The sequence below is a fragment of the Prionailurus viverrinus genome, chromosome C1, assembly GCF_022837055.1.
Source record: "Prionailurus viverrinus isolate Anna chromosome C1, UM_Priviv_1.0, whole genome shotgun sequence".
NCBI lineage: Eukaryota > Metazoa > Chordata > Mammalia > Carnivora > Felidae > Prionailurus > Prionailurus viverrinus.
This window is the reverse complement of record NC_062568.1, coordinates 117,855,865-117,868,083: the sequence shown is the minus strand read 5'-3', so window position 1 is coordinate 117,868,083 and position 12,219 is coordinate 117,855,865. Positions and strand designations below refer to the sequence as shown.

The 12,219-nt window shown below is 40.8% G+C and overlaps 1 protein-coding gene across 1 annotated transcript in view; it reads right to left on the bottom strand.

The window, feature by feature from the left end:
- LOC125171525 (monocarboxylate transporter 1-like) overlaps nt 1-9,214 on the bottom strand; it is a 30,225-nt gene extending 21,011 nt beyond the window's left edge. The window contains exon 1 of the mRNA XM_047868697.1: nt 9,171-9,214. The gene's annotated coding sequence lies outside the window, so the exon portion shown is untranslated. The remainder of the gene's footprint in view (nt 1-9,170) is intronic.
- Between the last annotated feature and the right edge of the window lie 3,005 nt (nt 9,215-12,219).

Genomic DNA, 12,219 nt, shown 5'->3' with positions numbered 1-12,219 from the left:
ACATGGGGGGTGTTTGTGTCCATTTGAAACAGCAGACATTTATCCCTTGGATAAATGCCTAGTAGTGCAATTGCTGGGTCATAGGGTAGTTCTATTTTTAGTTTTTTGAGGAACCTCCATACTGTTTTCCAGAGTGGCTGCACCAGTTTGCATTCCTACCAGCAATGCAAAAGAGATCCTCTTTCTCCACATCCTTGCCAACATCGGTTGTTGCCTGAGTTGTTAATGGTAGCCATTCTGACAGGTATAAGGTGGTATCACATTGTGGTTTTGATTTGTATTTCCCTGATGATAAGTAATGTTGAGTATTTATTGTATGTGTTGGGTTGGCCATCTGGATGTCTTCTTTGGAGAAGTGTGTATTCATGTCTTTTGCCCATTTCTTCACTGGATTATTTGTTTTATGGGTGTTGAGTTTGATAAGTTCTTTATAGATTTTGGATACTAACCCTTCATCTGATATGACATTTGCAAATATCTTCTCCCATTCTGTCAGTTGCCTTTTAGTTTTGCTGATTGTTTCCTTCATTGTGCAGAAGCTTTTTATTTTGATGAGGTCCCAATATTTCATTTTTGCTTTTGTTTCCCTTGCCTCTGGAGACGTGTTGAGAAAGAAGTTGCTGAGGCCGAGGTCAAAGAGGTTTTCGCCTGCTTTCTCCTGGAGGATTTTGATGGCTTCCTGTCTTACATTTAGGTCTTTCATCCATTTTGAGTTTATTTTTGTGTGTGGTGTAAGAAAGTGGTCCAGGTTCATTCTTCTGCATGGCGCTGTCCAGTTTTCCCAGCACCACTTGCTGAAGAGATTGTCTTTATTCCATTGGCTATTCTTTCCTGCTTTGTCAAAGATTAGTTGGCCATATGTTTGTGGGTCCGTTTCTGGGTTCTCTATTCTGTTCCACTGATCTGAGTGTCTGTTTTTGTGCCAGTACCATATAGTCTTGATGATTACAGCTTTGTAATACATATTGAAGTCCAGGAGTGTGATACCTCCAGCTTTGGTTTCTTTTTCAAGATGGCTTTGGCAATGAATTCTCTGAGTTTTTATCTGGGAATGTTTTACTCTTTCCTTCATTTTGAAGGATAGTTTTACTGGATATAGAATTATTGGTAGACAGTCTTTCTTTCAGCACTTTGGATATTCCATCCCACTGCCTTCTGTCTTCCATGGTTTCTAACAAAAACTAGCTGTTAATCTTACTAAGAATCATTTGTGATGAGCTGCTTCTCTCTTGCGACTTTTAAGATTCTTTGTCTTTGACTTTCAGAAGATTAGAATGGGTGTCTTTGTGGGTCTCTGGGTTTATCCTGTTGAAGAGTTTGTGGAACTTTTTAGATGTGTGATGGCTTTCATCAAATTTACAGAATTTTTGCCCATTATTTCTTCAAATATTTTTCTGCCCCTTCTCTCCTCTTCTGAGGTTCCTATTATGCATATGTTTGCACAGTTGATGTTTCATAGGTCTCTGAGGCTCTATTCATTTTCTTCATTCTTTTTTCTTTCTTTTTGTTTGGTTGATAACTTCAATTGACCTATATTCAAGTTTCCTGAATCTTTCTTCTGCCAGCTTAAGTTTGTTTTTGGGGTCCTCTCATAAATATTGCATTCAGTTACTATACTTTTCAGTTCCAAAACTTCTGGTTTTTTTTCTTAAAGAATTATCTCTTTATTGGTTGATAGTCTCTATTTGGTAAGACATTGTTCTCAATGTCTTTAGTCATGGTTTTCTGTAATTATTTGAACATCTTTATAATAGTTAATTTAAAGATTTTGTCTAGTAAGTCCAACATCTGGGCTTCCTCAGGAATAGTTTCTACTGAATGACTTTTCTTCCTGTGTATAGACCATACTTTCTGTTTCTTTGTGTGTCACATATTTTTGTTGTTGTTTTTGATAACAAGACATCTTACATATGTCACAGTTATGGGAATCAGATTCCCTCCCTCCCCACGGGTTAGTTGGTATTGCTCTTTGTGGCTTGTGTTGACACTGCTATTGCCTTTTTTTTTAATAACTTCCTGAACAAAGTATGTTAACTTTATTGTTGTTGTTGTTTTGTTTTGCCATATGTGGCCACTGAAATCTCTGCTCAATTAGCTTAGTGTTAAATCAATAACTGGACAAAGACTTCCCTAAATACCTTGAATCAGGATATCTCCTAGGCATTGCAAAAGAGCATTATGTGTGTGGTGTGGCATATTTTCAACTCTCTAGCAGGCAGCTTACATGTCTACCTTAGTCTTCAGTTCCTGCTCATACAGAGCTTCATGGTCAGATAGAGGTAGTAAATTCAGGCCTTCTCAGGTCCTTCCTGAGCATGGGACCAGTCTTGTACATGTGCATGATCTTCTGGAGTCCCAGGATTATATCAGAGCTTTTCAAAAATTCCCTACGGACATCTTATTCCCAAGATTTTCCTTTTAATTGTTTGGTCAGCTTTTTGTTTGTCCCAATTGTTTTTCCAACTCAGGCAGCTGAGATGTTAAATAATCGCCTCTGGTTGTTTTCGGCAAATGTCCTGGAGAAAAGGTTGTTCACACTAAGCAAGCTCTGAATTAGATCAAATAAAGATAAGCCCTGGGAGAGACCTGGACATGTTAAATAATGACAATTCTCTGAGAATAGGGCCTTTTAGAGGGTTCCAAACCCATTCTCCCCACCAGGAGCAGCACTAGATTGCTGATGTCCACAACTACTGTTATTGTGAGGTTATTTGTTTTTAATCATTTTTATAGACTTGGGGAGAGAAGGATGGGAATGGGTCATGTTTAAACACCACAAATCTTGCTGTTCTTCGATTTTACTATTTTCTGGTATACAGTTTCATTGAGTTATTATAAGCCTTTGGTTAATTGAGTTCTGAAAAGTTGATTTTAGTAATTTTTGCCAGTTTTCTCATTGCTTTTATGAAGGAGATTTTCAGAGAACTTACTCCATAAGTACCACCACAATTGATTTTTGAATACTGTTCTTTGATTTGAAAAATTTGCAAACATTTTATTATTTTTTAATAATTAATTGGTATATTCTTTAAGGTTTTCTACACTGACAATCATGTTATGTGAGATTATTATAGCTTGGTTTCCTCCTTTTTAAGTCTGACACTTTTTCCCCCTATCTTTTTGTGCTGGGCTCACTATCTAGTACAATGTTAGATAAAAATATTGGTGTATTAGTTTGCTCAGTCTGCCGTAACAAAATACCATAGACTAAGTGGCTTAAACAACAGAAATTTATTTTCTTACAGCTCTGGAGGGTAGACGTCCAAGATCAAGATGTCGTCAGCAGGTTTGGTTTCTTCGGAGGCCTCTATTCTTGGGTTTGTAGATGGCTGCCCTATTACTGTGTATTCACATTATCTCTCTGTGTGTGCAAGATCTGGTGTCTCTCCTTTTTTTTATAAGGATACCAGTAATACTGGATTAGGGCCTACTCATGTAGCATCATTTTACCTTAATTAACAATTTAAAGGCTCTATCTTCAAATATAGTCATATTTTGAGGTACTGGGGGTTAGGACTTCAACACATGAATTTTGAGGTGACATAATTCAGCCCTTAATAGTTGTCATTCTTGTTTGTAATTTTAAAGGTAATGTATACAATGTTTCATCATCAAGAAAAATATTTACTCCAGAGTTTGGTAGATGCACTATCATGTATAAGAAGTTTTACTCCTAGTTCATTAAGAATTCATCTTAGGGTACCTGGGTGGCCCAATCATTAAGCATATGACTCCAGCTCAGGTCATGATCTCACAGTTCGTAAGTTCAAATCAGTGCCACATTGGGTGAGTACGAGCCCCGCTTCAGGTAAAACACAAGTCCCGGGTGAGCCCCACTTCTTTCTCTCTCTCTGCCCCTTGTGAGATTTTCTCTCTCTCTCTCTCTCTCTGTGCCCCTCGCTCACTTGTAGCCTCTCTAAAAAAATAAATAAAAGGAATTTTAAATTCAGTGACCACTTTTTTTTAAAAAATGCCTTCACATGACATTTTTCTTTCATCTGTAAAAGTAGTTAATAACACTATTATAAAGTTTATTTTGAGAGAGAAAGAGAGAGCACATGAGCAAGGGGAGGGGCAGAGAGAGAAGAGAGAGAGAGAATCCCAAGCAAGCTCCATGCTATTAGTACATAGCCCAATGTAGGGCTTGATCTCATGAACCGTGAGATCACAACCTGAGCAGAAATCAAGAATTGGACACTTAACCAACTGAGCCACCCAAGTGCCCCAGTACTTTTCTTTGAAAACGATGGTCATCCACAATATCCAGAAAATGTTTTATTCAGATTGTCAATTAAAAATACAAGATATGAAAAATTTTCCTACAGAACTAGTTATTCTCCATAATATGTATATGTGTACACAGATATCTAAGAAATGTTACCTTATTTGTAATCTCATTTATACACACACACCAATGCACATATAAGGCTGATGTTACCACAAAAAACGAGAGCTTGGGCAACCTTTTCACATTGCTTCTGTTCCTCCAGGATTTGAGACTTCTTCCACAGTGTTCCTTGAAAGGCTCTGGACTTGCCCCAGGCTTTCCCAGGGCCTCCTGGCCAGAGAAATAGAACTGCGATATGACCAGGGCCTGGAAGTTCCACCAATCAGATTGCTTTAAGTCCTCTAAAGTGATTTGGGACAAATGGCCCACACGTCTCCTCCTAACATTTAGAATTTTCCAAGTAGCTGCTAGAGCTCAGAAATTAATGGAATTAAATCCGAACAGGAGGCTACCATTGCTCTAGGGCTTGATAACAATTACAGAGTCATCTCCTTCAGAGATTTCCTCCAATTATTTTGACTATTCATCAGAATGTGTAAGAGTATGCCACGAAATTATTACAAATACAATTTTCCACACATTTCCATTCACTGATGCAGCAAACAAAGATAAGCAAAAGTCCTTGAAAGAATACAGAACATAGTGTCCATTTCCCTACAAAAGAAATATGGTTAGTGTAGGAGCCATTTCAAAATTTCCCCAACACCACTGGGCCTTGATTTCCCAAAGCACAATTCATCCTTGATAAAGGAATTGGCTGGTTCTGATTCAGGATCTTGGTCCCTAGCTAGGTTTCTGTTTTTACTCTGGATAATAGTGTTGTATCCCATAATATCCTTTGCCTCAGGTCTTTCTGGACAGAGCTACTGAATTTTCTTTCACAACTATAATCCTTTATAAGATTCATATTTGGTGTGAAGCAGAAAAACAAGCAAAATACTGAATGATATAAAGACTTAATTTGTACCACTTTATGTTCTCTTAACCTAACATCCTAAATTTACTTTGAAGGGAAGTAGGTGTATATACAAGTGACTCCCAAGTCTGTGATCTTCAACTGTTTTGTCGCAAAAAGAACTTTGGAAAATATGTACCCCTTACACCTTGACTACAAAATGGTAAGTTTAATGGTTGCACATAATGTAGTTTCTGGCATATTGTACATGTGTTATATGTGCCTTAGATATATCATTGTCAAAACCTTGGCACTTGGTTCAATATGTTTATGAAAAACAGCCACTCTATAACCTAACTGGCCAGTCCTCATCATCAGAAAAGATCTGACCTCATTTGAATTCAAAACAGTGAGTTGATAAACACTCCTATTACAAGCTACTCTCTTTCAAGTTCTAAGATTCATAGAAGACAATCAGCAAAGGCAGAGTCTGTGTCTGGGTGAATATGGTCCTGCCTCCTTCAACATTTCTCTCTCTAGGGTTATGCATTCTGGATTTTTCCCTTTGTTTGGATTGTTCCCCAAAGATTTTTATAGCCTGGGGCAGTACACCAGAGTAAGAACTGGGACGACTGAGATAGCCTTCCTTTCGTAAAGGAGAGGAAATCTGTGTGAGAAGAATTGGTAAAGAAGTCCTCAGGCACCCATTCTCATCTCAGTAGAGATCATTTTAAATGCAGAGTACATGTGAAACAATTTGCAAAATAATTCCATAAAACTGCTGCACCATTTGAAAGTAAAGAGTACCTGTCCTAAAAGCATTTCACCTACCTATGCTGAAAGTAGGATTATAAAAATATTTGTAAAAAGGTTTCTAAAATTTTGAGTTATAGAAACCATAACATCTCAGTTCAAAAGAAACAATCCAGGTTTTAAGACTACATTAAATAGAAATGCTCCAGGGCATGAATTTTATAAGTTTTTTCTCTGAATTAAGATTCAAAAAACAAGGTTAATTCATCTCAGATTATTTATACTTAAATTTTTAATTCTTTTTTAAAGATTTTATTTTCAAGCAATCTCTACACCCAACTTGGGGCATTGACCTTACAACCCTGAGGTCAAGAGTCACATGCTGTACCCACTGAGCCAGCCAGATGCCTCATGAATATTTATGTTTAAATTTACATAGACAGTCACAATAGAGCTGTTTGATACAAGAAGTTTCACTTGGAACAGCTAATATAATACATTCTGGATTTGATTAAATGTTGAGTTTAGTTGCCAGTTATGATTTCTCACCATTTGTTTTTAAAAAGTCACAGTTTTTGGTCACTAAGAACTGACTCATCACAGTTTTAATAGTAACATTGTCTTGTATTAAAAACTTTATTCCAGGGTCATAATTATATTTAAAACTGCAAGTGTCTTAGACTCAGAAAGAAAAAGAAAGTGAATAAACTTGAGGATCCAAAAGAAAAATTATGGATTAAAAAATTCACAACTCAGACATGAACTCAACACAATTCTACCAGATTAACAAATTCCTGTCTTTCCGGTTTGAAATTTGTTTTGGCATGATTTCTAAATACAGACCCATTTTCTCCCCACATTTTAAAAAGGACATTAGACTCTGAATAGTGGAAAAAGGGAGGGTTGAGGCTGTGTCCTTCAGTTTTTCACACTATACAGGAGACTTTTGCTTAGAATTCCAGATTACAATTTAGAATACAAACTACAAACGCTATTTTCTACAGCAATCCAAAGTAGGCTCTCCAAGTCAAAACCTAAATATACTATTTTAATTAATATATGATGAATTTTACCCCAGAATTTGAAGCAGAAATGTACTGGCTCTTTTAAAATAACAAATAAGTAATTAGGGTTATGGTCATCTACATTACTCCTTTTGAATAGAAATGCTACTATATACCACTGCTAGCATCCACTTCACACAGTTTTGAGGCCAAGCTGGGAAAAAGCATGACAAAGAGGAAGACAGCAGAGAAAGTTATTCCTTTCCTTTGGGGGGGGGGGGGGGGAAGCTGAACTACTTACAGAAAGATGTAACACTATCATTAGCTTCATAGTTTTTAAAAACAGTTTTATAGTTTATAGTTCTACGAAAAAATAAATCATAGGCTTTGGTAACTAAAGACCACAGACTAAAATTTTCACAATTTTATTCATTACTCTGAAAGTTCTCATCCCAAATTTGAGCCCCTTAAATTCGTCTCCTTCTAGTTCACTCTTGTATACATACTTGTCTAATATTCCATGAATGAATCTGAAGATCATTATTACTGCTGCATTGGAGCAGGTTACTTCAAAGAAGGAATAAGGTTATTTTGTTTCTGTAGAGGGCCTAATAATCCACAAAACACTGAGTATTGTTTGTCTAGCTAAACATTACTTACACTACATACTGATAAACGCTTATTTGCAAAGTTGTTTTAAAAAGCATTTTTGGACACTAAAGAAATATCAATAAGGAAATTGTGTTACCTGAAAATACAATTAATTACAGGTTAAACTTGAGTTTTAAAATGCTGACAATATAAGCCCGAGAATATACTTATTAAAAATCACTTCCTTTAATATACACTTACAATAATTTCAAAAACCTATTCCACTTTCCTAAAAAAACCAAGAGCAAATTGTTGATGTGCTCCCCTGCCATATTGTTTTCTACATAACAAACTGAAAACATCAACGTGTTGCAACCACAGCAAAGGGATGTAAACGTGCATTTAAAAAAAATTTCTTTTAACGTTTATTTTTGAGAGACAGAGAGACAGACTGCAAGCGGCAGAGGGGCAGAGAGAGAGAGAGAGAGGGAGACACAGAAGCTGAAGCAGGCTCCAGGTACTGAGCCGTCAGCCTTGAGCACCAAGTGGAGCTTGAACCCCAGATCTCTGAAAAGGATAAGTTGGATGCTTAACCAACTGAGTCACCCAGGCGCCCCAAGCATGTGCATTTCTAATTTGCAGGTACGGTAATCCCAAATTTAAGGGTCAAAGGACTCCCAAGAAGTTACTGCAATTGGTATGACAAAGGCTTGCATGAACTCCAGATAAGATTTGGGGCTAATTTAACTAATGTAACTGATGTGACTGGACCCATAAGAAAAGAGTACTACATGGGTCATAGTAATTACCCAAAAGTTGCTCTTACCGTTCAACTATGTGCTATGGGAACTACAAAGACAGTCACTACCGTAACGAAACTCAAAACGAAGGAGAGAAAGTAAGCAAAACTTAGTACAACCATAATAAAGGTTCCCATAATACAAAAAATGACAATGGAGAACAGGACAGGCAGGATTTGAGAAGAAAGGGGAATTTCTGTGGGCAGGGCAGTCACAGAGAATCAAGAACAGGAGGAAGTGAGTTTGTCAGGATAAATTAAAAAAGGACCAAATATGGGCGCCTGGCTGGCTCTGTCGGAGAGCAAGCGACGCTTAGCTAAGAGTAGAGGAGTTCGAGCCCCACCTTGGGTGTGGAGATCACATAAACAAACAAACAAACCCCACAAAGACTTTAAAGATTAGAAAGTTAAAGATGGCATGCCACACCGCCAAAAAACGAAAAACCTCCCGCCCGAATCACCTGCCGCAGAGCCACAATCTGACCAACAGAGCCCGGAGGCATGAGGTTAGTCAACCCTATTTGATTTTACAGCCCAGGTCACGTTTCTTCCAGAACAAAAGCATTCCCGGTGGAGACGAAGCGATTTCCCCCAGGTCACCACGACCTCATCCTCTCCCCGGTCGGTGGCCTGCACACCTGCCCGAACCTCCGCCACTGGCCCGAATCTCCCGCTCCCGGGTCCGAGACCTCCCAGCCCACCGCCTCCCTCCCTCGAGACCCAGGTCTGCGCAACTCCCCCCACCCCCACCGGCCCAGGCTCCCTCCCACCCGCCAGGGCAACTGGGGCACCGCAGGCTCCGCGCCGAGCGCCGCCGCCGCCGCCCGTTACCCAACTAACCGTTATGCGCGGCTCGTGGCGCCGAGCGTGTGCGTGACGCGGCGGCGCGGGGCGGAGCTCCTCTGGGCCGCACGCGGCTCCCAGTCCCACGCAGCGGGAGCGCTCCACGCGAAGTGTGGGGTGGGCGCCGCTCCCTTTTACGCTGCCCCTGCGGGAGCTTGCGCTCGGGGGCGGAGCTGGCTCTTCTGGCCACCGCCCCCTGCCCCCCAGCGCGCGGACACCTGTCCGGCCCCCGCGCGGCCGCGAGCGCGGAACCCCCGTCCGGCCACGAGTCCCCCGCATCCTCGCGGTGACTTACACGCGTGCAGGACGCCGGCGCCGGCCTCCCCCTCAGTCTCTAGCAGACAAAAGGGAAAAGCGCGAAGGACGGATGGGGCGTACCCCCGGGGTCTCAGGTGTGGGGGGTGACGGGAGGGCGCGCGGGGGAGCCGGGAAGCTGCTGGAAGAGGAGGGGCTGGGCGGGGTGTGAATGGATGCGGGTGCACCTCGGGCCCGGGAAGAGGCCGAGGGGCGGGCGGTGCGAGCGCGGGCTGTGGCCTCCGCAGAGTTGGGTGAACTCGGGGAAAGTCACTCAAACGGTCAGAGCGCTTTAAATGAGTTTTGTGAGGGAAATTAGGGAACTTGCGTGTGGCATTTGGTGGACGGTGGCGGTTAAACGCAGAAGTCGGGAAAGAGGAGCGGGTCAGAGGGTGGCGGCTCCCGTCTCTAGGGGGAAGGTGTGTATGCCGGAAACGGGGAGACCAGCGAATCTGGGAGGCCAAATTTGTTTGGACACCGCATGTTCGAGACAGGATATAATTAGAGCTAGCAGTTTTGAGGGACCGATTCTGTGCTAGGCACGTCACTTGAATTCTCATGACCCTGTGATGTGGCTACTACATTTTGCAAGTAAAGAACCCGAGGCTCGGAGAGATTAAGCATTTTACACAGGTCACAGAGCTAGCAGTAGCCAGCCTTTGAAGTCAGACTCCAGAGCCTGATTGTGTCCTAAGAGCCATTGGAGGTTCTTGAGCAAGTCCAGAGACCAGAGTGTGTCAAAGTGATTACATCACGTTGACTTAAGAAATACCAAAAAAGTATAGATCAAGGCCTCTGCCTTCCAAGAAATTAGTTTCTTTGAGGAGGCTGAGGTTCGAAAGAGCCAACATTTGTTGAGCATTTGCTGCATTCTGGGATCTTGTCCAACCACTCCACCCCCATCCCCTACCACACACATTTAAATCCCTAACAACCCTAGGAGTAGGCCACTGGTGCTTTAGGGGCTGTTAGGGTGGTGGCAGCATTCAGGGTTGATTGTAGACAGTTAAGTTGGGGAGAGAGTGGGAGACTCTGGTTCAGAAGTGAATTTATAAAATGGCAGTGGGAAGAGATGGGATAGGGTGATTCCCAGGAAACTTCTCAGAAAAGTCTTGTAAAGGAGCAGTGTAGTGGGTTCAGAATATGGACTCAGGAGCCAGACTGCTGAGTTTCAAAAACCAAAGGACCTAATTAGGGTTGTTACGGGATTAAAACTAGTGTTTGTGAAGCATTGGGATAGAGCCTAGCATAGAGCAAGTGCTGAATAAGCATTTGTTAAAAACAGAAAAAGAAATTAAGAGAACAATTCCATTTACAATGGCATCCAAAAGATTAAAATACCTAGGGCTGTATTTAACTAAAGCGTTTGCAAAGCATTTAGGCAACAGTACAATATGAAGAAACAGCACCCCCAAACTGCCCTTCTTTTAGACACCAGCTGTAAGTTCAAGGGTCCCCAGGGCCACCCTCAGTTCAAACGATCTGGCCACAAATTGGGGAGTTCCCACAACCACCCTCAGGGTCACTGATTTGCTAGCAAGACTCAGAACTCACTAGAAATTATTATACTCAAGGTTATGTTTTTTACAAGTAAAGGATAAATTGGAATCAGGCAAGGGAAGAGTAGCATAGGGAGAATCTGGGACTTGATATTCTAGTCCTCTCTCCCAGCTATGACGTGTGACAATGTTCAAACAGTTTTGCCAGCCAGAGAAAGTCACTCAAGACCTGGTATTGAGCATTTTATTGAGGCTTCATTACTTGACATGAATCGTCACGTAGATGATTGAACTCAAATCTCCAGCCCCCACTTCCCCCAACCACAGAGGTTGGGCTGTTATCATGTGACACAAAGCCCTACTTCTCCAAATCACATGGTTGTTCTTTCTGGCTTGCCAGCCCCCACCCTGAGTTGTTTCATTAGCATAAACCATTGGGGTTGATCTGTGGGACATACCCTGAATTACAAAGACACTCCTCTAAACTTGGGAAGTTGCAAGGGTTAAAGAAGTCACCTCTCAGGAGCTTGGACAAAGGTCAGACCTCTTTTTAGATGAGGCCAAATTCCTTACTACATAAAGTTGATAGACCAATACATTGAAAACACAAAATGCTGCTGATTTAAATAAATGGAGAGACATCCATGTTCCTGAATAGAAAGACCTAATATTGTTAAGATGGCAATACTACTCAGCATGATGTATAGATTAAATGCAATCCGTATTAAACTTCCACAGCCCCTTTTGCAAAAGTGGAAAAGATCTCAAAATTCATATGCAATTTCAATTCCATATGAAATTGCACGCACCCCAAATAGTCATAAAAATATTGAAAAAGAACAAAGTTGGAGGACTCACACTTCCTTCTTATAAAATTTATTACAAAGCTGCAGTGATCAACAGAGTGATACTGTCATAAGGACAAATATAGAGACAATGGAATTGAGAGTCCAGAAATTGCCTCATAAATATATAACCAATTGATTTTTTTTATGGCTAGATACATATTTGAAAATATGTTTTAGGCTTACTAACTTAGACAAAGTCCCAAATATTAGGTACTATTTCTTTTCATTTTTAGAAATCTAGTTTTTTATTTTTTCTAATATAATTTATTGTCAAGTTAGCTAACATACAGTGTATACAGTGTGCTCCTGGCTTCGGGAGTAGATTCCCATGATTCATCGCTTACATCACCTAGTGCTCATCCCAGCAAGTGCCTCCTCAATGCCCATCACCCATTTTCCCCTCTC